Below are 22,771 nucleotides of genomic sequence, written 5' to 3' on the forward strand. Positions count from 1 at the left end.
GTTCGTCTTTATTAAGCGGAAGGGTCCAATTTTCCTTGAGAATTAAAGCTCGCGCATAAGGTTCTCACAACGCAGTCAGTGTTCTTTCTTTCTTTCGACGAGCCCCTCTAAAGGAGAACTGTTAACAGCCCTGGAGACGACGTCATAACTAAGTTTCCTCTAGTTTGAGGTAAGCAGAGCGTAGATTGACTCAAGCGGAATGATGTCTAATGCAACTAAGGACGCGTAAAGTTAATTGCCTATGAAAGCAGTCCACGCTGTGCTTACAGCGCCGACGCCAGTCTCCTCGGAGTACCGACTAAGTGGAAGCAACGGCGACTCTTACTAATGGTCGTTTAGCAAGTTTCTTTCCTATTTGCCTTCGCTAGGTGAGGCACAGCCATGCATGTTCCTGTTGCAAATATTGTCGTTACAACTAGTAATTTTGCACTTCAGAGGCAGCCCTTTACATCGTTCTAGAAGAAGGCGTTTTTCATTTTCGTATTTGTTTTATTTATTTCTTATATTTTTTGTTAGGTGTATTTCTCACGCACTATGACCACTCGGTCTGGGTTGGAATTTGCCAAGCAAAAGATCACACCCTACTCCCCTCATCACCATTATCATCATCAGCATAATGATCGTTCTTTCTTAGAGATAGACACAAGACTCGGCGAATGATGATCGTCCCCAGCCACTACAGCCTAAACTGCCGCCTCATAACTCGAAAAGCGATGTAAAATACCGCAAAATTTCCCCTTAACGCCACGCAATCATGACACCAACTTTAAGCTCGGGTATTTGCCGCTGTCGTAATATAGAACCAATTTAAAACGAGCAAATTTTTTAACGAGTTATTAGAAATACCATTACATTTCAAGCTGCTCCTTTCCATATTCGCGGTCTGCTTGGAAGTTTCGGGATGAGCGCGACGTGACTGCCACCTGCACAGCGTTCATGATGTGAGGTGACGGACGAGTTGCAGGTGGCGTTTTTCAAGATTGTGATCTAAATGGCTTCAAATTAGGCCGACTTCTGAGCGTGCCGGAGAGTATGGGCCGGGAAGATTCGACGTGACCCGAAGCGAAGTCCTCATTTTGTAGTGGCGCGTTCATCGAAGATTATGCACGCACGAAACAAGGCCGTTCAAGTGTGCGCTCTTGCTGCACTGCTTCATACACGCGATTACGCGAGAGATCGAAGATTTATTACTTCTAGCTATTTTTTCGTTATCATACCTGCCGCTTGGCTATAGTTTCGAAGAACACTGCAGACATCGCATGCGAACGAAACAGTGCAATGTCTGAAATTTCCCGGAACAGATATCGAGTTCGTGCCTGACGTCTTTATCAAGGTTTTGAAAGTTGCTAGCTCCCTGCTCACTGGGTTGCTGCGTACCTATAATAACTAACACAATAAGAGGTCTCCCGAAGGATGTCACTTTGCCAGTTACGAAATAAAAACGCAGCGCTTACGTTATTTCACAAATCTAAGGTGTTTTAATTCCAACCGACTCGGTCATCTGGGGTTCGGTTGGCTCAACCACAGAAAGAAAAAAAGAACTATCAATTAACCAATCAGCTTACAGGAAACGTGAAACGGATTCGTCTGTCGATGCGTTGTCACTGTTCTGTTTATATATAACTGCGCAAATTATTGTCCGGTCACTCATAGCAAGCAATCTGTTCCGCACCATTACTGCGTCGAAAGGTGAACGTTGACCAGCGTATAATTGGCAGACGATGCCTGCTTCCGGTGCACAGTAAAAGGACGCCTCGACCCCACAGTGACGCTATAACCACTCAGTAGATCCGCGTGCATCGGACAAAAACCGCTTTGTCAGACTCTCACCTGTATTGCCCGTCGAAAGTTTCACTGGCGACGAACTTCAACACTGCACGAGTCAAAACCAAACGGAGCACACCGGCAGCTCAACAACGTGCTGCTGCGTTCATCCACTCTTTCCTCCTTCCTTCCTTTCCCGACAGCGAGAAGTCAATCCAGTGCGACTGGCGAGCACAAGACGCGAAACCGGCGTTCAAGCCAGGGGCGCGCACCGAAGGCAGCGCCGCACACTCCACTCGTCGCAGCACACACACGCGCGCACGGAAGAGGCCGATGAGTGAACTCCACGTTGGAGGAGCGGCCGTCGGCGAAACGGGCGAGCCTGGCCGCCGCGATTCTCGCAGGGAGGACAGGTTTCTTCCTCGGGCAAGAAGGGGGCGCCCAGGAGTGGCAGGACCGGTCAGAGTCGCCGGCGAACCGGGTCGCCGCCGCCGCCGAGCGAGGAGGGGAGAAGGCGGCGTCGACGACGCCGAGATGCTCGGAGCAGCGGGCGCGCGCGCCGGAGGCAACGCCGCGCCGCCGCCGCCGCCGCCGATCCTTCGGCCCCGGAGCAGCAAGCGGCCAAGACGCGGCAGCCAGCCCCCAAGGTCAAGGCATACCAGAGCTACGAGCAAGAGCCATAACGCTGCCGTCGGCGGAGATGATAGCGGCCGGCTGGCCCACTGCGTTCACTTGGGTCACCGCGGAAGGGCTTCTCTACCTGCGGTTCTCGGCGAAGCTCCATGCACCGCCAACGCTTAGCGACGTTATCCGCTGCTCTTTCCAGCCCGCTGATACGGAGAATGCGCTTTGTTTACTCCTGGTTTGCAAGCTTCTCTTGCATGTTCGCTCTCGCAGACTTCAACATTGTTCAGGCTCATCTTAAACTCTGCTCGACCGGGACTTATCCACGTGCAGGGACAAGTTTAGACGGACACGGGGGCTTACGGTAACATTGTAGACAAGTTTGCGGATACTGGGCTGGGGTTAGGCATTAAGACGATTGGTTGAGCCCAAACTGTCTTCTACGGCGCCGACGTTGCATTCAAGAGTTCTTCAAAAAAAGAACGAAGGCAACGTACACAAAGCCTTTTCGCTTTGACTACGACCAGAACGTCTGTCGCAGGCTTATCGTTGGCGATGGCGCCATGGTAAGGAAAACACTGCCGTTCGGCCACCATCTCAGCTAATTGGCTAAGGTCGACATTTATAATCTCGGCTCCGCAGCTGCACATTTCTAATGAAAGCATATGTTGGCTCAATAACGTAAAGGGGACCCACCGTGTAGTCATTGTTACTTCGTCTATTTTCAAATAAAACCAATGTGAAGAGCATTGGCGGATTTCACCGGCAAACCTGCGTGGCCATTTCCAAAGAATAATATTGACGTTAAGCACGGTCGAATAGACCAACTAGAAATGAAAGTTTATTAAAACGGACACCTGGCGAGCTGGTTGGAGCTCACGAAAGAGAAAAGATTGCGAGTTACAGCCATTTTCTGTGTCCATATTCCTCTCATTTGCGCTCAACTATTGACAGCAGGTTGTAATCCGAGTTGTTCACTACTCCATCATCATCATCGTCGTCGTCGTCGTCGTCGTCGTCGTCTTCGTCGTCGTCGTTGCCATAATCATCAGCATCGTCATAATCAACAAATTAGCAGCATCACCACCACCACCACCATCATCATCATCACCATAATCAACAGCCCCCTAGAGAGAAAAGGTAAAGGAAAGGCAGGAATGTTAACCAGGTGATTTCAATAAAGTCTTCACTCACTCCCTCACTGACCCACTAACCAGGCTACGGCCTAGTGTGCTATCCTACACGCGGGAAAGGGGAACACTGAGGAGAAAGAGGAAAACAGAAACAGAAAGGGAAAGGTAAGGACGGAGCGTAAAGTGCTGTGACCAGCGGTAGGACACTATAGACAAAAAACGTTCAGTGAATTCATAAAGGGTAGTCTTTTGCGCTACAGCCTTCTGTGCAAGGTCGTCGTTCTTAGAAAACACAGGAGCACTTTTGTCGCCAAACAGCCCCCAAGGTTCACTGCAGGACGAAGACCTCTCCCATCGACCTCCAACCGCTCTTGTCCCGCGCCGCTCGAGTAAACAAAAGAAACTCGGCGCAATGAGTCGTCTAAGCGGCCATTTGCACTGTGATTTTTTTTCCAATATATATGCATTGCATTGATAGCTACAGACATTCGCGAGAGAGATGGCCTTGCTGCAAAGCATACTCTGCTGACGGACCACGATACAAAGAAATGCCAATAAATGAGTCATGCACAGCTTCGCTGTAAGAGCACAGAAAGGCAAGAGACTGAAATCTAAGAGACACACAGAATGCGTTCTTTAGCGCGCGCATGTACAGTAAAAAACAACACGTGGCCACCGGCGTTGCGTATACAAAGGGAGGGGAGCTCTAGCCCACAGTCTCAGTTGGCCTTCAGCTTCTATGGAGGCAGCGTAGCAACAGCATGGATAGTTATTCTGCAACAACTTGCTGCGGTCGCCAGACAGAGAGAGAGAGAGAGAGAGAGAGAGAGAGAGAGAGAGAGAGAGAGAATAAACTTCACGATGAACATCAACATGTAGGGTGGGGTCCTGAGTTCCAGGACTTCATTAGAGGCTCCTGTTAAAACGACCCGTACCACCAACCAAAGCAGCTGGGAGTCGGTACCAAAGCAGCACACCTCCTTCTGCCGTTGTGTCACCAATTCGTGTGACGCTACATGAACGCCCAATTATTTTCTTCATTATTTAATGGGTGGCCGGTTTCGGTTGCACCCTACTAACGACACCATTTCCAAGCGAAAGTATCACTTACACAGCCGTCAAAAAACGACGTCAGAACGCCTGCAGTTTCCTGCCAAAGCTGGGTTCGCATATAAAAAAAAAAAAAACACAGCAACTAAATGAAGAGAGCAGCGTTTGAGGCACCCCTGGGACGCTTACTATGAACACCTAACTACAGACACGACGCCATCAAAACCAGCCAGCTCTCCTGGTCAGCACGTTTAACAGGAAGTCGCATGCCCAGTATAATGTGGGCAGTAGGGGAAAATGATCGAAGCCCGCAACAGCTATTTCTGACGTCTCATCACGACTAACGGCTGATTTTGTCGCAGGTTAAACCAGTCGTGAGGATGGGAGGAAGAGATAGTTATACACGTGGAACTTGGAAGAGAGGAGGCCCAAAACGCTCACCCTGACTAATGTTTCCGGCTTCCAGAAATTACGCTCTGCCGGGCATCATTCGGTCGCCACAATCATTGCCGATCTGTGTGAACAGGTTAATGGAGGCGCAATTGGCCACCCGCTTTGAGAACGGAATGTCCGGGAAGTCTGCCTTATATATTTGTCCCACATACTCAGCCCCTTCAGCAATGGATGAAACCACGAAATGGGCCAGAACCATCATTAACAAGATGCACACTATAAAGAGAAGAAAGTAAAAGTTTATCCCCTACGCCTAGCGCGCTTAGCTTTTTTCGGAAGGTTCGAAATGCAAGAGAGCTACGTTAGACGACAAAAAGGTCGTCGTCGTCGTCATCGTCGCCGTCATCATCGTCATCATAAACAACAACAGCCTACTCAGGCCCACTGGAGGGTGAAGGCCACTCTCATTGACTTCCAACAGCTCGTGTCGTGCGCCGCTCGAGTCCAGTGTTGGCCGCTCAATTTCCGTATTTCCTCCCTCCATCGGGTTAATGGCCTTGCCCTTCTTCTAACCCATCTCTTGGTATCCGCTCTCTCTTGGTATCCAAATGTCCACCAGTTGTCGGTGCGTCTCACTACATGGTCAGCCCAAGTCCATTTCTTTTTCTTTACTCGAACCATGATATCATCTACTCGAGTTTGTTCCCTGATCCAGGACCCTCGTTTCCTGCCCCTAAGTGTTACTCCTATCATTATTCGTTGCATGGCCTGTTGAGCCGATCTAAGTTTGCTTTCCAATTGTTTAGCAAGGCGCCAACTTTCAGCTCCATATGGCATCACCGGCAGCATGCACTGGTGGTACATACATATATATATATATATATATATATATATATATATATATATATATATATATATATATAGTAAGGAAATGAGGGGCTCGTTGAGGAAATACAGAAAGATAGGTCAGCAGTCTACAACGCCAAAGGAGGCATAGGGGTGTGGTTAGGCTCTTTTCTTTATCACTACGGTTAATTAGGTAAACATTTTTTTATTTGTACAGAAGAAAGAAAGAAAAACACGCGCCCAGAGTGGGGACCGAACCCACGCCTTTCGATTACATGTCGAACGCCTTACCAATTCGGCTATCTGGGCGACTGTGTTCTCCTTCACTTTCTGGGCTATTTATATTTACTAGAAGTGTATCTGACGCTTGAGGGTGGTAGCCAGCGCCACTCTGACTACACGGGGAGAAGGGGACCTTCTTTTTAACCCCCGGGGCGTGACTCGAGCGTCTACAGCCTGTCATGAGCGGGTTATTGGCGGGAAGCCCTCTTATGCTACCTAGGCATTAAGGCTGCCAGAGCCGAGACCCTCGCTAGGCTAGGGTCTCGGTAGCATAGGTAGCATAAGAGGGCTTCCCGCCAGTAACCCGCTCATGACAGGCTGTAGACGCTCGAGTCACGCCCCGGGGGTTAAAAAGAAAGTCCCCTTCTCCCCGTGTAGTCAGAGTGGCGCTGGCTACCACCCTCAAGCGTCAGATACACTTCTAGTAAATATAAATAGCCCAGAAAGTGAAGGAGAACACAGTCGCCCAGGTAGCCGAATTGGTAAGGCATTCGACATGTAATCGAAAGGCGTGGGTTCGGTCCCCACTCTGGGCGCGTGTTTTTCTTTCTTTCTTCTGTACAAATAAAAAAAAATGTTTACCTAATTAACCGTAGTGATAAAGAAAAGAGCCTAACCACACCCCTATGCCTCCTTTGGCGTTGTAGACTGCTGACCTATCTTTCTGTATATATATATATATATATATATATATATATATATTGAGAGGCAATGCCAGGAGACTTGGCGGACGACGTTTATTCGGCGAGCGATACCCTGGCAAGAACAGCATCAATCACGAGGGCAATGATGTCGCGTCCGAGAAAGACGAAGGATGATGAGATGATGATGGACGCAGACAATGCAGCGACAACAACGAAACGTGAAGGCGCTTTTGGCCAGTCATAATACTTACCTATGGCCTGATGACGGGACATTTAAGATGCGCCCTTACAATATATATATATATATATATATATATATATTGAGAGGCAATGCCAGGAGACTTGGCGGACGACGTTTATTCGGCGAGCGATACCCTGGCAAGAACAGCATCAATCACGAGGGCAATGATGTCGCGTCCGAGAAAGACGAAGGATGATGAGATGATGATGGACGCACACAATGCAGCGACAACAACGAAACGTGAAGGCGGTTTTGGCCAGTCATAATACTTACCTATGGCCTGATGACGGGGCATTTAAGATGCGCCCTTACTATATATATATATATATATATATATATATATATATATATTTAGGGGGTGATAGAGGTAGCGTAATTTTTATTATTTGATTTGGGAGTGCTTGCCGAGCGCTCCCCAGCCCGTATACATTTCTTGCGCCGGATTTCTCTCTCGTGGTTGGGGCCAGCCCTAACTATCTGTCCGAGGTAGTTATATTCTTTTACTTCTAGCGTTTCGTTTTCAAAGATGAAGAGGGCGGTCTCGGCATGCATATTGTCATTACTTTCGATTTATTCATATTTATTTTTTAGCCTCACGGTCGTTCTTTCTTGTTGTAACTCACGCATTTTTTGCAGGTTTTCTGCAGTCTCACTCAGCTACGTCGCCTGCAAGCCTCAAATGGCTCAAGTATTCTTCGTTTATCCTTAATTATTTGTTTTCCCAGTCAAGCTTTCTTAATACCTCCTTCCCAGACATGCTGTAAATAGTTTTGGCGAGATAGTATCGCCCTGTCTTACACCTTTTCGGATGATGAATGTATCTCTTTGCTTATGAAGTGTTGTCATGCCCGTACATCCCTTATACATGTCGTTTAGAAGTCTTATGTAGATATTTTATATTCACTGGTCCTTTAATGCTTTTAGCACGGCTGCACTTCGTACTGAGTCAAACGCTTTCTCAAACCCTTTCTCTCGGAATTTTCTACTACTTGATTTATCCATGGTTGAGTACCCCTTCCTAAAACCAGCCTGCTCCCTGGGTTGTTGGGAATCCAGGCTGTCTCTAACGCGGTTAATTATAACTTTCGTAAACAGCTTGTAAATGACTAAGAGTCGGCTGATGGGTCTGCAATTGTTAAGACCCTTGGTATCTCCCTTTTTATGAATCAGAATAATGTTGGCGTTCTTCCAGGCTTCGGGGACTTTTTTAGTCCTTAAGCATTCCGAAAATAGGGCAGTAAGCTTTCCCAGGGCTTTATCTCCTCCACCCTTCCAAATATCCATAGTTATGCCGTCGTCGCCTGCAGCTGTAGGAAAGGCTCTTTTCATGTCCTTAAGAGCCTTTCCTACTTCCTCTTTAGTAACTAATGGGACGACGCACGTTAAGCTTGTACTCTCAGTAGTTTCTCCTGATATAACGTCGCTGGCGTACAGCCTTCTGTAGAATCGTTCTGCTACCTTTATTATCTCGTCCAGGTTGTGCGTCATGTTACCCTGTTCGTCTCTGACTGCGTACACTCTGTCTTTGCCGATGGCAAATTTCCTCTAAATTGCTTTCAAACTTCCTCCTATTTGCAGCCTTTCCTCCATAACTGCCAAGTTATATGCGCGAATGTCGTTTATATTACTTCTGTTAATCAAATTCGACAGCTCAGCTAACTCAATTTGATCCACCGAACTTTACACCTTCATTTTCATACGTTTCACAATTAGTTTCTTCGCTTTATTAGTCAGTTTTCCAGTTTCTTTTTTACATGGCGCTTCTCCCACAGCTGCTGCAGATTCTGTGATTGCCGTTACAAGGTTGTCATTTAGCCTGTCTACACTGTGCTCGTTCTCCTTGTTTGGAAGCACCAATTTGTTTTGGAGAGCTATTTTAAACTTCGCCGTCTTGGCTTTGACTGACTCCATGCTGGGTTACTTATTTTTCACGAGTTTCCTTCTTTTTCGTTTGAGGTTCAGATTTACCTTGCATCTGACCATCCTATGATCGCTGCTCCGAACCTTAGCACCTCCACGTCCTGCACAATACTTGGGCTGTCACTTAAAATGAAGTCAATTCTGTTTTTACGGGTATACGATCAAAACTATCTAAAAATGTGAAGGCGAAAGACCACTTGGACCTTTTGTTGATATGTTGCAGAACTTTTTATTAAAATTTGCGACCTCACCCACTACAACTTGACCAGCCCTGGACAGCACCCTCCGAGCATCCTTTTAAGCTCCGTCGCTACCTACTCCTCTCAAGGCGTCCCCTCTGCACGTCCGCTTTGTTGCCCTTTCTCAAAACCCTCTTCCGGAACTGTTTCTATTTCCCGGCACTCGATGTCTTGCCCTTTCTTAGAGTCCTCCTGTGACCCTCCTCCCGCACTGTTGTCTCTCTTCCCCGTGGCGCAATCGCACATTCCCCGGCCTCAACGTCAATTTTTTTTTCCAATTCTTTGTGCCTCAGAACGAGCGTGCTTGAATCATAAACATCTAAGCATTTCGCCTTATTAAGAAAAGACGAGAACAAAAAAGCAAAGAGGGGGGAAGGAGGCACTTCTCAGCGACGCCAGGCGTGTGACAAGAAGGTGTACAGACGCGCGGCCGGCATTTAAAGCAATTCATGTAATACCGCCACGATTGTTGATTTCAAAGGTCGGGGCATGTGTTTCCATGCAATGTAACTGAATTAAGGCAATGTTTGATGCAATCACAATGCTGTATTTTGTTTGGCGGCATGTATAGTTGCGATTACTTTTTAACGAAACCGTACGAGGAGGGCCCATCGTTCCAGGATCTTATTTTCCTTAAAATTCCAGCGACTTCCCCTTGGAGTAACTTGTTCCTTGGAGTTGAAATTCAGACCGAAAAAAAGATAGGAAAAGAAAGCGAAAGGTGGCAGCGAAGTGTGGAGTTTTATGGCGAGCAAGAAGTCAGAATGGGGCTTCGCTTTCGTCCGTGCGCGTCCCAATGCAATTGCGAGGTGGGGAAAAATATCAAAAGAAAAAGAAAAGGAAACAGCTCTCGTAGGTTTCTCTCCAAAGGCAGGTATTTCCTAGCGCCAACACCTTTCCTCGGAGAAAGCAGCAACACAGCGCGCATGTGCCGCGCGGCGCCATTCGCTCCCATACCTGCCCTGATGGCTATCGATGCGCAACGTTGTTCTTGAAACTCCCCCACATTTCTCCAAACTGAGCCGTGCGCCCTTGAACTCTGGCGCGTGTGGATGTGTGTCAGTGAGTAAAACACCCTCCAATTGTGCACACTGCACACGCTCGCGCGGAGAAGCGTGCCGCCCTACGAAGAGCGTTTAGAGGAACAAGCGCGTCGCACATAGCGACGAAAGCGAAAACCGTTATCCGTGCAAAGCGAAATGTGCTATTTTGAGACAACGGTGATCCTGTTTGGACGGAGCTCCCAGATAACCCCTGCGACCTGTCTCACAGATTCCTCTCTTTTTGCGAAGACGAAGTTCGTCTACACTTTCACGCGTAAAAGCGAAGAAAGCCGTTCGTGAGCTTTCGCTTGTGCGCACGTTTCTTGAGGCAGCTATACTCGGTTACAACTCAAGAACGGCACCACCTCATGTAGTGTATCACTCCGCCAAAGCGCCGGACCCGTGACGTCAGTGCGCGCCCGTTTTGAAAGGGGTTTGCTATCAATGCGTGATATCGTCTGCCTTGTCTCACGCAGTTTGTTTGTCGTCACTGGAGTCGTTTATAAGCATATTAAGTCCAAAAAATCACGGGAACGGTTCACGCCATGTTCAAAATATTCCCAGTAACGCCCTACTTGCGCCGCGCGGAGAAATATCCGGCTACGGTGATAAGGCACAGCGGCAACCTCCGGTGCCGTTCTTAAGTTGCCACCGAGTATAGAAAGTTTGTAGTTCGAACACAAGCCACCACGTGGACCTGATCGGCGCAAAATTACGGCCGGTGGCTCGCACGCGGAACCGGCTGAAGACTGTTCAGAAACCGACGCCCATTGTATACCTATAACGCCGCTCATGCACTAGAGTGCGACATACGAACGCAGAAGGAAATCCCCTCGTTAAAGCTGGCATTTCAGAAGCGTGGTGTTTAGGTGTAAAGCCATCGAGATTATAACTAACCTGGCACCGCGGGCGTGCGAATGAGTTTTTTTTAAGGCAATAAAAGTTATAAATATCTTTGGCGGTTGTTTTGAAAATCACCGGGTATGTCGATCGTGGAAAGTGCTTCTGACTCGTTCGTTCTATTCTCTATATATACGTTCTGCGTAAGTTTACACAGGGTTTCAAATGGGGTTTAACATGCACTTACTAAACACCTCTTCGACCTGGTGAGCGGGAAGCAAAGAAATAGATGGCTCGATGTAACCATTTAATTTAAACATGCGGTTCCCCCTGATTGCCACGGTTGAAGAAATGTATTACTTTTCCTGGTTCGGTGGACTGCTCCTGTCGCAAGCAACTGGGTCTCAAGCAAACAAGTGATGAAAGTTTGAAGTAATGAAATAAAATGAAAATAAAATCGACAAGGGAAAAAGTGTTTTACATAATCAAATGATTGGTGTGACTTTAATGCAGGCGCTTGTAATGTATCTCGCATTGACTCATTTAAATACCACGCATGCACAATACCACGCAGCAGACCAAACAGACCAGTAAGTCACATTATGGCTATGTTAAAGAGGCTATGTTCGATTGCCTTGCTCAAACAATAACAGCCGCACAAGAAGAGGGAAAAAAAAAACGTGATGAAAGGGCTGGGTAACAAACTAAAAACAGCCCGTCACGTGAAATTAACGGTTCTAGAGGGGCTGAGAAAAACGCGAAACACAAATGCACGATTTTTAAAGACGATAGTCTTTCTGGGGCTACTTAAATCCAAAAATTTTGGTCTGTCTGTATGTATGTCTGTTTGTTTGTCTGTCTATCTGTGACTCGATTCAGCCACCCGGCCAAAGTGAAACCAAGTCTGCGCAATAGTCTTATATACTGCACAGCCAAATCTAAACGTCTAAGTGCAGTCTATATGTCCATACTTGTCAACATTGTTGAACAAGAACAAGAGATTACGCAAATATGACAGAAAATTAATACCCAAGGGATATTTACAGTGTTCCGTTATAAAAAAATCCATAGATGCTTGATTTTTACGAAATTAAATACTCATATACTTCAGAAAAAAATTCACACTGTCGCCTGCTGTCGCCCGCGCCACTATAGCTTCTGGTGGCATTTTAAGAAATCAAGCGCCAACAGTTATGAAAGGTCCCACTAGATCGGTTCCACGTTCTGCTTGGAACGCACGTGGACTAGGTCAACGCGGTGCTATAAACGTTGAAGTCGGGCGCCTCGATTCACGCGCGTCTCGCAGCGCTGGCATCGAGGCAGCCGGCCTGTAGCAGTGGAACGCGGTAAATTTAAATTGACTTGAGCAAACTTTTAGCGTGTTTAACTTGGGGGGAGCGCGACGCAAGAGGAACAACATGAGAGGTGAGCGGGGAAGGGAAGGGAGGCATTTAATTCGCAAATGCTGACAAAGGCCATCGTCTTTTGTCGACATTTGCAACCAAATGAGCAGATACGTGGCCAATTTTTTACTCTTACGATTACTTGACCCATTTGAAACCATGGATCAGTAATGCAATGCTCACTTTATTTTTTGAGCACTACATAACTTCCTCCAAAGCCAATCAACCTATTTTCTAATTGTCCCATATGCGGGTACGGGCGCTTATTTTTGTGCCAGCAAGAATCGCATCGTTGGCCCTTTAAGGAAATACTCGCTCGCGAAAGGGACCGAAATCTATAATGGGTGCGGGACGGCGCGCATTGAAGGTTAACCGAGCTACAGTAATAAACTTGTCCGGCACTCGCTTCAGGAACAAGGCCGCCCATTTATCCCGGGGTTCCAGGGTATTTTGTGACCTCGGTTGTCGCCATTGGCGCCGGCATCTGGCGGCAAGTGCAAATTTATTCCGACAGAAAAGCCCGCCGCCACCATGTTTGGCTACGCCCGGTAGTGGGGTGCTTCGGATATAGATAAGTATATGTATTTAAATCTCGGCTTCTCTGCTACCATTCGTTTTCAACAAATATACATTCACAATAAAGGAAACCAAAAAAGACGTCATATTATGCTGACAGATTCGACGTTAAGGTAAATCTTCTGAGTCGTCAGTATAAATGTATTTTTGGTCACGCTCGCGCAAACAGAATTCCCGGCTACCGTACTTTCGCACTGCAAAGAGATTGAGTGCAGTGCCGCATCACGCGACAAGGAAGATTTGAAAAGTCGGCCACATTTAACATGAAGGACGCGAAACGTCCAGACTTCCTTTACCGTACAAGCTGATGAAGTGGCCACAGGGAAACTGGAAGGACGGAAAAGTAGCAGCGCTTGACTTGTTTTGTAATGAAGGTCGCACTAAATTTATTCCGCGCCGTATGTCTCTACATCAGGGTTTCGGAGTTGCATATTATTCGGTTTGCAAGGCGCTATTGAGCGGTCCACCGAAAAAGATTTAACGGGAAAAGACGACATAATGTGGAACAAACTTAAACATGCGAGAGTTGCAGACCTTGGGCAGCAGCCATGCAGTGCTATTCTGATTGAAGTCTACGTATTAAAGCGAAGCTCCCTTGGTCTCGCTGATGGCGGTGTCGCAACCAAAATGCACTGTAGGAAAGCCAACGTTATACAATGGAGGGTACGTAATGCTGATTATAATGATGATTGTGATGATGGTCATGATGCTGCTAAACGAGAAGAAAGCGCTTCTCGTGTCCGGAATCGAACCTGGGTCCAGTGGCCTACGCAGGATTTTTCCTTTCGATTTTCTCCTCCTCCTTGTTCTGGAGGGCGCCGCGCCGCGCCACCCTCCCACCCCAAACAAGAAGACGGTGGGGAGAGCACTAAAAGAAAAAAAAAGTGAAATCAAAACAAAATGGAAACAAGACGGAGATAAATTAAAATGGAAAAAAAAGGAATTTATGAAGCGTGCTCTAGTTAACGTTCCGTTTATATTTCTTTCCAGGGGCATTGCAAAATGGTTTGAGCACCCGACAAATTTCCATAAATTTTATGGGCGCGTCACTTGCGACAGAAAAATAATTATGAGTAGTCGTTATTAGATGCTAGGCAGAATAAGCCTACCTCTCTATTCTCTATTAGTTCATATTCTCTATTAGAGGCCTGCAGATACAAAAACGTTCGGCGCAAGCCTTGCAGACACTTCGAAGGTGGGTGAAAGAATCGCCGCTTTTCGGGCTAAAAACTTTGAACAATGGCACGCTGAACGGTAATTTGGTTCGTCAGAATTCATTGTATTCTAACGAGAATGTGATAGCCACAACTAAGGAGCTGCAGTGAAGTTCGCAAAGGGTCTAGGCTGAACTGCAACCACGGAAACCGAAGGCGAATATTGCTCGACGTCGATTACTTAATATGCCCCCCCCCCTATTTCTCACCGAACGTGTGGGATTCATTTGTGCCAGCTTGGGCTCATTAGTGACCTCTTATCATAGTGTTTGCTGTTTGCCACTTTTATCAATCCTGGGTGACAACGAGGAGTCCTTGGAAGCTGAGGTCATGTTCGTAGACCCATCCAAATGCAAGGGAGCAACTGTCACCACGGAAGGCGATCGTGAGTGTTTGTTTATCTAACTGTTTATGTCTAATCTTTCCCCTAAACTTTTGTCCCACTTCAAGACAGCACAGTTCCGTACTCTATTACGTGAATATTTTATTTCAAACTTAATCCATGTTAATCCAAACCTAATCCAATTTAATCCGGGCTTGGCGTCGAGCGGCCTCTTCGGGATCTGTAGACTTACGTTGTTCTTGACGGCGCTTTCATTGCATCTCAGTCGTTCTAGCTCCCAGTTCATCTGCGAGACCACAAGAAGCACCCGCTCTCTCCTTCTCATTTCCTTTATCTGAAGGTGTCAGAGCAGAGACTGGCGCAACGCCCCGCGACGGGATTTTTTAAAGTCGATAGTCTTTGTTGGGCTACTTAAACACAGAAATTTCGGTCTGTCTGTCTGTCTGTCTGTCTCTCCGTCTGTGACTCGATTCACCCACCCGGCCAAAGTGAAACAGAAGCTGCGGAATAGTCTTATATACCCACATCCAAATCTACACCTCTAAGTCCGCTGTCAATGTTTGTACTTGTCAACATTATTGAACAAGAACAGGAAATTGCACAAATATACGGCGGAAAATCAACACATAACTGATATTTGCAGAGTTTCTTTATTAAAAAAATTATGAAGGCTTGGTTTTTGCGATTCGAAATGAAATACTACATCAACGGCAGAAAACCGCCGCCTGCTGTTGCCCGCACTCCTGGCGGAATTTAAGAAATCAAACGATAGTAGCAACAAAAGGTTCCACTAGATATGTTCCACGTTTCGCTTGAAACGCCCGTGGAGTGGGGCAACGCGGTTCCAAAACATTGTAGTAGGGCGCCTCGATTCACGCGCGTCTCCGTCGTACGGCATGGGTGGCATCGAGGTGCGCGACTTGGAGCTGTGAAACGTGGTAAATTTAAGTTGACTTGAGCAAACCTCTAGCGTGTTATCTTAAGAGGAACGAGACAGGAGATGAACAGAATGAGAGGTGAGTGGAAAGAGAAGGGAGGCATTTCCTTGGCAAGGGCGCCAGTCGACTGTCGTCTTTCGTCGACATTTGCAACGAAAGGAGCAGATATGTGGCCATTTTTAGAGTTTATCTTGCTTCAGGGCATAGATGAAAAGGTATGACGAGATGATGAGGAAAGGTGATTTAATGAGCATGAAAAGGGGTTTATTCACGGACGAAATCTAGCAGAGGGCCATATTGGGGCCGCTGTATCCACGCGATGTAAGCGGCAGCGTTGACTACGCGGAGGCCCGTCCCCGCAATATGTCGCATCCTCCTCGGACGCAAGTAGAGGCCTGGGTGGAGGTCGGCTTCTGCATCGCCGCAGTGGCAGGCTGGGCAACCGTTATTTCCAAAGTGGGTGCAAATACGTTCACGCGCGAAAGCTGGTCTGCGTTTCTTGCAAGCGAGGGCAGCAGCAATCACCCGTTCGAAAACTTCGATAGGTCTGGCGCGTCCTCTGACTTTTAGCTCGGCACCTTATCCGAACTTTTCCTAAAACAAGGTCAGCAAGTCCTGCGCAAGAAGTAGAAGAAAAAAAGGAGTTGTCGTGTAAGCAGCGACAACGACACAGAGGATGACCCAACGTTCTAGGTAAGACACCGCCCAAGAAGCCATTTTGATAATGAACGGCGCTTACCACGGGTTGGCAATAGTATGTATCTAAAGCGGGTCGCTTCGAGGAAATGCGCGGGCCAACACTGCCGACAAGTCGTAACAGTGTATCGGGTGGAATTTCGCCTGCATGCTACGATCGGTACCAAGCGTGCGGGATAAGAAGACGGCGTGGTGCAAGAGACGGGCGCAAGGGAGGAAACGAGGCAATAGAGACCGCGAAACACGTGCTCCCAGTCTGCACAGTAAACGTCTTCGTGGTTGTTTCTGCTCTGGCTCCCTTTCACGCTTCCCTCCACCCATCTTGGGCCACGCCTGGCCCCAAGCTGCGGATAAGTTGCAACTTTGATTTCGGACGGGTGTGCACATGGTAGTGCACCTACAATGGCGCTGAAAGGGTTGGGGACGTGCGCCCGAAATAAGGCCGGGCCATCCCTCGACGGCATACTGATCACCTTCGGAATTCTGCTGGGCCGCTTCTTTGTCTATTTTTATTTTCTTTCTCTTCCTGCTGCGTTTTATCGTGCGCAAGAAGAATGGGGGCGAGGGGTGTTTGCGTTTGGAAACTTATCGTCGGTGTGGCTGCGCTCTTGAGGATCGATTTTATTTTAGTATTCTCTTTCTCCTTCTCGGCGGTGTTCATGGCCTGAGAGTTCGACGCGCGCAGCTTCGGCGATTCCGCGACGAGGCAGGCGCGGTGAAATGCTTGCTTTTGTGCCGTGGTTTACGGCAGTTAAAGTGATCTGTCTTTAAAAAGCTTATCACGCGTTGAAACTGGGTTAGGTGTCTTTTTATTCCGAGGAAGGCGCGGCAGAAAGAGCGGACAGGTTAAGTTGCTAAAACTGAACGTGGTACCCTTAGCTTTAACGATGTTTTTTTTTCGAGGCGAGCTGTTGACACCCAATAGGATTGCCTTGTGGAACGGGACCACTGTACCCGTACTTCTCGGAGCAATACGACGCTCCTGACTTCTGAGCGAGAGGTTTAATCGGGTCGCAGCAAATCTGTGCACGTTATTAAACAAAGCGAGCAATTTTATTTGAACATGGTCAAAAATAAACAATTGAGGGATATATTTCCTAACCATTCATGTAAGGGTAACTCTCCATAACTCACGAACACACACACAAGAGTATTTTGTCATTTTCGTGGCGCTACTTGGCGTATATCGGTACTCATTTAATGCAAAAAACTAGCATGAAATATATCGAGAGAACAGTAAAAAAACAATAAGCAGGAAAATGAAAAAAATGTTCGGAACGACGGGGAAAAAACGGAGACCGAACGAGAAAAAGAATGAGAGGGGTAAGTCAGAAACAGATAGAAGCAATCAAAAGCTGTTCCACGTAGTGCGCAGTGCTATTAACCCTTGTACCTATAATTAGCGGCATTGAGAAGTGCCTGGGAGTGGCTTCATTAACTTGGCATTGCACCCCGGGGAGGGGGAGGGGGAGGGGGGGGGGGGCGTCGACGTGCGGAACGAGCTTATCAGAAAAACACTACTGCGGAGTTGTTTCTAAAGGTTGTTATATTTATGTACAAGTGAATTAGTAAGCGTATTATTGGCAACGTGCATTGCTACGGGAATTGGTAAATATATTGCTGTTTTATTGCCTCGCAAAATATTTACCTTTTCCGTCACGAAAACTCTTGATAAACCCAACAAACTAGTGTAACTTCTTGTTCATTCAAAAATAGGGAGATATAAAACAAAGGTAACCTTCATAAAATGATTTCCCTGCATGTTCTGTTTACAATACTGCATCAAAACATTTCCAGAAGGCGTGTAACGAAAATAGCATCGTGAGACTTCGAAGGGAGGCTCCGACGCGCCTAAATCATATACGCTGGGCGTGGTGTATGTTTCGGCGCAGTATCTTTAATCGATCTTGTAGCTTGTCATGTCGGAGGAATTTATTTCCCCCGGTAGATATACAACGCCGCCTTTAACTCGGCGGTCACATTACGCTTACATTCCAACCTGACTGCCGCAAAATAATTGCTTACTGACGTTTCGTTCTCCTGCACGTGTGTGTATACTAATAGCTAAGTTGTCACCGCTGTGGCAAAGTTACATGTTGGCTTTCATTAAAGAAGGCAGCGTTTTCCGCTGTGTTGAATAAATAGCCCCCTATTTGAGCAGTGTTTTCCTTGTTCCAGCAAGAAAAACCACCACACCTATATGCGCTACAGGCGGCAACCATAAGCATAACAAGACGTAGTTAAAGATAAAATCTGGGCTTGTCTTGCGTGGGCACACCGCGTCTCGATCTTCTTACAAAACACGGCGCCCAAAAAAGAGAGAAAGAAATACCGTTGAATCGCCTAAAGGATGCACTCCTTCGGCGCACCTTCGCTCATTTCGCGCACAGCACAGCTCCCCCTGTGTAGAAGCGATATGCATAAGCAGGGTTCCTCAGGGGGGCTCGTTCCACTTGGACTAATTGAAAGCGGGCATCGCTTTTTTCAGTCGTGCGCTGCGGGAGAGCACCCACACAGGGTCGCGCGCACAGAAGCGGCTGCACTGAGTAGTACCCCGTCGGAGCGATATTATAGCGCTCTCTTCTCGGCTTCTGCTCCGTGCGACCGCGGCGTAAAGCATTTGGTTCCCCGTGCGCGCAATGCTGCCGAGGTCGGTTCCTTTCTTATTCGTATGGCCGAGCGATACGGCTGCATTAGCGGGAGCCGAAATGCGGCTGGCACGAGGCCTATACGCTGACCTGGATCGCATCGTAAATGAGGCGCGTGCCGTGCCCTGGAGAAGGGCACTTTGTCTTCGAAGCCCTGTGTGCCCGCATAGGTTCGCTTTGGAACGCGCTTTCACCGAGTCGGGCACTGCATACAGCCCGTTCAGGGCGTTGACTTGAAAACGAGACTGGTTGCACACGTATTGGTGCCCCTTCTCGTATTTTTCCTCTGTACGTCTTTTTTGCGCGCACGCTCCGTTTCATTATATTGGACAACTTATTAGAGACGCATAATTCACTGGAAGTCACGTTTTTCTTTTCTTTTTTTCTGCTAAAGATAGCCACTCGGTGGCTTGATCCCGAACCTTTCCGGCTTCCCCATTCCGATGCTTGGTGCCTGGCGAGCGCACTTACGCGTCGAATGTTTTAGAAAGAGAACACGTAAACCCTGTTCGGGTTAATTGCGTTGCGCGATGAGACACCCAAACTTCGGTCCAAGAAAGGGTATACGTGCGAGCGTAGGCATACATGCAGGAGTTCACGTGAATGGCGTCGTGCACGGTCGGAAGGTAAAACATATTCCAGCTGCTGCTGCGGCAAGATGATTTGTGGTAGACATGCGTGGACAAAAAAATGCCCACTATAATTAACTATGGAGCCTCTCTGTCAAAATACAACCGAAGAATGATGCAAGCGCGGAAAAAGGGCATAACTGAGCGTTGACAACAAGCGAAATTTTCTTGCTCGATGAAGAAGAGTAGGTACTTCTCGTTCTTTACTAGGAAGCACCGGAGCCCTGTTCTGCCTGTTATGCCCTCCTCCTCCCGCCCCATTTCACCAATGGATCAGAAAGTTCAGAACTGCGCAATCGTTACCGAACTGTGCTCGCCAATAAATGCGTTTCTTCTCCTTCTTCTCACCCGACGTCTAATGTCCCACAGTTTTGGTGCCCTGAGGATAGTATATGCCATGCGAGGTTCTTGGATGTATGGTGGCGACATTTCCACCACTGTATTAGACACGGAAGGCGACGCGTATGCATAAAACGAGCGTAGGAAAACAAACACCCAATATGAAATAGCAGTAAGGACTAGCGCGACCTAAAGCTGAAAAGGTATACGATTGAGTAAATGTGAACTCCCTAGCGCAACTAACCGAACTTCACTTGCCTGCGTCCGACACAGACCGCAAGACATCGAAGGCTTGTATATTGGGGATTCAAGTGTATAAGCCATTTACCGAGCTATTTCACGCATATTTCCTATTTGCGGCTGAAAAATCGCACCGTGCGTCCCCAGATTCGTTATTCATCAGTATCAGTCCGTATCGATGGTGCTCAATATTGTACACCGGACGAGGAATACTTCAGAAAAGCACAGGCTGATAAGTACTAGAACTCGGGAAGTAATGTTCAGGTTTCGGGCAGGTTGCGAGTTTTCAGCCGCGAATAGGAAATATGCGTGAAATAGCTCGGTAAATGGCTTATACACTTTAATCCCCAATATACAAGCCTTCGATGCCTTGCGGTCTGTTTCGGACGCAGGCAAGTGAAGGGATGAGGTGAAGGGTGAATGAATGTTTTTATGCAGATTTCCGGTTGGGAATAAAACGAGAACGCATGCAGGGGGGCTATTCTGACATTCTTTTTCTGTTTCTTCTTCTACCCCTCCTTGCAGAAAACGGAGTGTGGACGGTTTGCAGCCATCCCGCGACAGCGCCCAGTCTTTAATAAAGCCACCAAGCCCCGCCACGAATGGAAGAGAGATATCACGGTGGTACCTTCCTGCTTGGAGGAAGCCCAGTGACGTCCACGTGACAAGGCCAAGACAAGCCTAAACATCGGCGAAAAAATAAAGCCGGAGAAGATGCCTTACATTTCGGCCACTGGGGTGTGCGCATGACTGGCGCCTCACATTCATCCATGGTGAAGAAGAACAGGCGTCGTGTTCGTCGGAGCAGCCACGTGCTTGCCACGGCACAAGACTTCATTGCACAGTGCGCCGCGAGAACTCGACGTCGCGAACAAAGTTGCCGCGAATTCTTTGAGCGTCATCCAAAAAGAGCTGCGCTATATACAGAGGAAATCCGTTGCACTGTCCACAGGCCATCCGGATGCGGTGTGCGATGACACAGGAAACTGCCAACGGTGCTCGAACCTCGGTACGTATCGTTGAGGAGGAGTTAAAAAGAACAAAGTCCTGCATGGGAGAGAGCGGGGTATTCCATGCGTTCTTTAGCGAATGGAGGCGCACGGATAACAAAGGGCGAACTAAGTGGTCGTCGAGAAGTTTCCGAAAAGAATAAATAAATAAAAGAAATAAAACACTCACAGTCAGCAAACAGAGAACAGAATGTCTAGGCAGCTTGGGAAAAAGAGCAGAGTGCTCGACCGAAACGGAAACTGCTTAGCCGAAACTCCACCCATTTAACAGCCTTCCTGCATTTTATCTTCTGTTCCTGCCGACCGCACCTTAGTCGTCTCTTTCTGACGTTCCTTTATAGTTGCCTGTCGGTTCTGGTTTCCTTCCTTTCCCGCTGACGTTGCCGCCTGTATTTCCAGTCGAACGTTTCGGGATAAGAATTAAAGAAAGGTAAAATAAAGCACTAATTGGCATGCGGTAATGTACTATTTTAACTCCCCGAGGAAGAAGTGACCTTCATGCAATCAGACTTCCGTAATGACTGTGTTTTGCTTCTTCCTACGCATCTTATGTTTCCTTTTTCTCCGTCCGTCAAGGTCGACGGAAGTTCTTTCAGTTTTCCCCTCGTTAAGCTCCTGAAGTAACCATAAAGGGGTGAAAAGATGCAGAGGAGACCAGACAGTAATTATAGGCTTTAAATTAACAACTGCTTTTTGCGTGGTTGTGTTCAGGATAGCTGTTCGTGATTTCTAGCTGTGGCCAGTCATGTCTGAGCCATTGCTAAAATAGAGAGCCTAAGCATTCCAACATTTTTTCATGTATTACCAAAATATTAGCTTGTGAACATTGCCCATGGTCTATTTCCACTCCTATCGTATGAAATGCAACAAGTAGCCTGCTACAACACAGATGCAGGTTGCGGGTTCGACTCCAGGCAGCGGCGGCTGCTTTTCTGATGGAGGGAAAAAGCGAAAACGCCCGTGTGTACGAGATTTCGGCGCACGTTAAAAATCCCCAGGTGGTCAAAATTAATTCGGAGCCCTCCACTACGGCGCGCCCCATCGCCTGCATTGCGTCAGCGCGCTAAACCCTAAAATCATCATCATCAACAACACAGTTGCCTGGAGGTTCGTGATTCAGATGCAAAACGAACCTCATGGAAGTTTTTACAGTTGCGCGCGCAAGCACGCGCGCGCGCGCACGCACGCACGCACGCGCACGCACGCGCACACACACACACACACACACACACACACACACACACACACACACACACACACACACACACACACACACACACACACACACACACACACACACACACACACACACACACACACACACACACACACACACACACACACACACACACACACACACACACACACACACACACACACACACACACACACACACACACACACACACACACACACACACACACACACACACACACACACACACACACACACACACACACACACACACACACACACACACACACACACACACACACACACACACACACACACACACACACACACACACACACACACACACACACACACACACACACACACACACACACACACACACACACACACACACACACACACACACACACACACACACACACACACACACACACACACACACACACACACACACACACACACACACACACACACACACACACACACACACACACACACACACACACACACACACACACACAC

General features: G+C 47.6%; 1 protein-coding gene and 1 non-coding gene across 4 annotated transcripts in view; both read right to left on the reverse strand.

Moving 5' to 3' along the window:
* Positions 1–22,771, reverse strand: part of LOC144170047 (uncharacterized) — a 299,096-nt gene that overhangs the window by 207,438 nt on the left and 68,887 nt on the right. The window contains exon 1 of one of the 3 annotated variants that reach the window (XM_077699563.1): positions 1,831–2,209. The exons of the other annotated variants lie outside the window; for them this stretch is intronic. The gene's annotated coding sequence lies outside the window, so the exon portion shown is untranslated. Of the gene's footprint in view, positions 1–1,830; positions 2,210–22,771 lie in introns of those variants that run through there. 3 annotated transcript variants of the gene reach the window in all.
* On the reverse strand, positions 6,048–6,119 carry Trnat-ugu (transfer RNA threonine (anticodon UGU)). Its single transcript has one exon. It is a non-coding gene; the product is annotated as a tRNA-Thr (tRNA).

This window comes from Haemaphysalis longicornis, unplaced genomic scaffold (assembly GCF_048455015.1).
Source record: "Haemaphysalis longicornis isolate Haplotype H1 unplaced genomic scaffold, Haemaphysalis longicornis Haplotype H1 scaffold_2, whole genome shotgun sequence".
Classification (NCBI taxonomy): Eukaryota; Metazoa; Arthropoda; class Arachnida; order Ixodida; family Ixodidae; genus Haemaphysalis; species Haemaphysalis longicornis.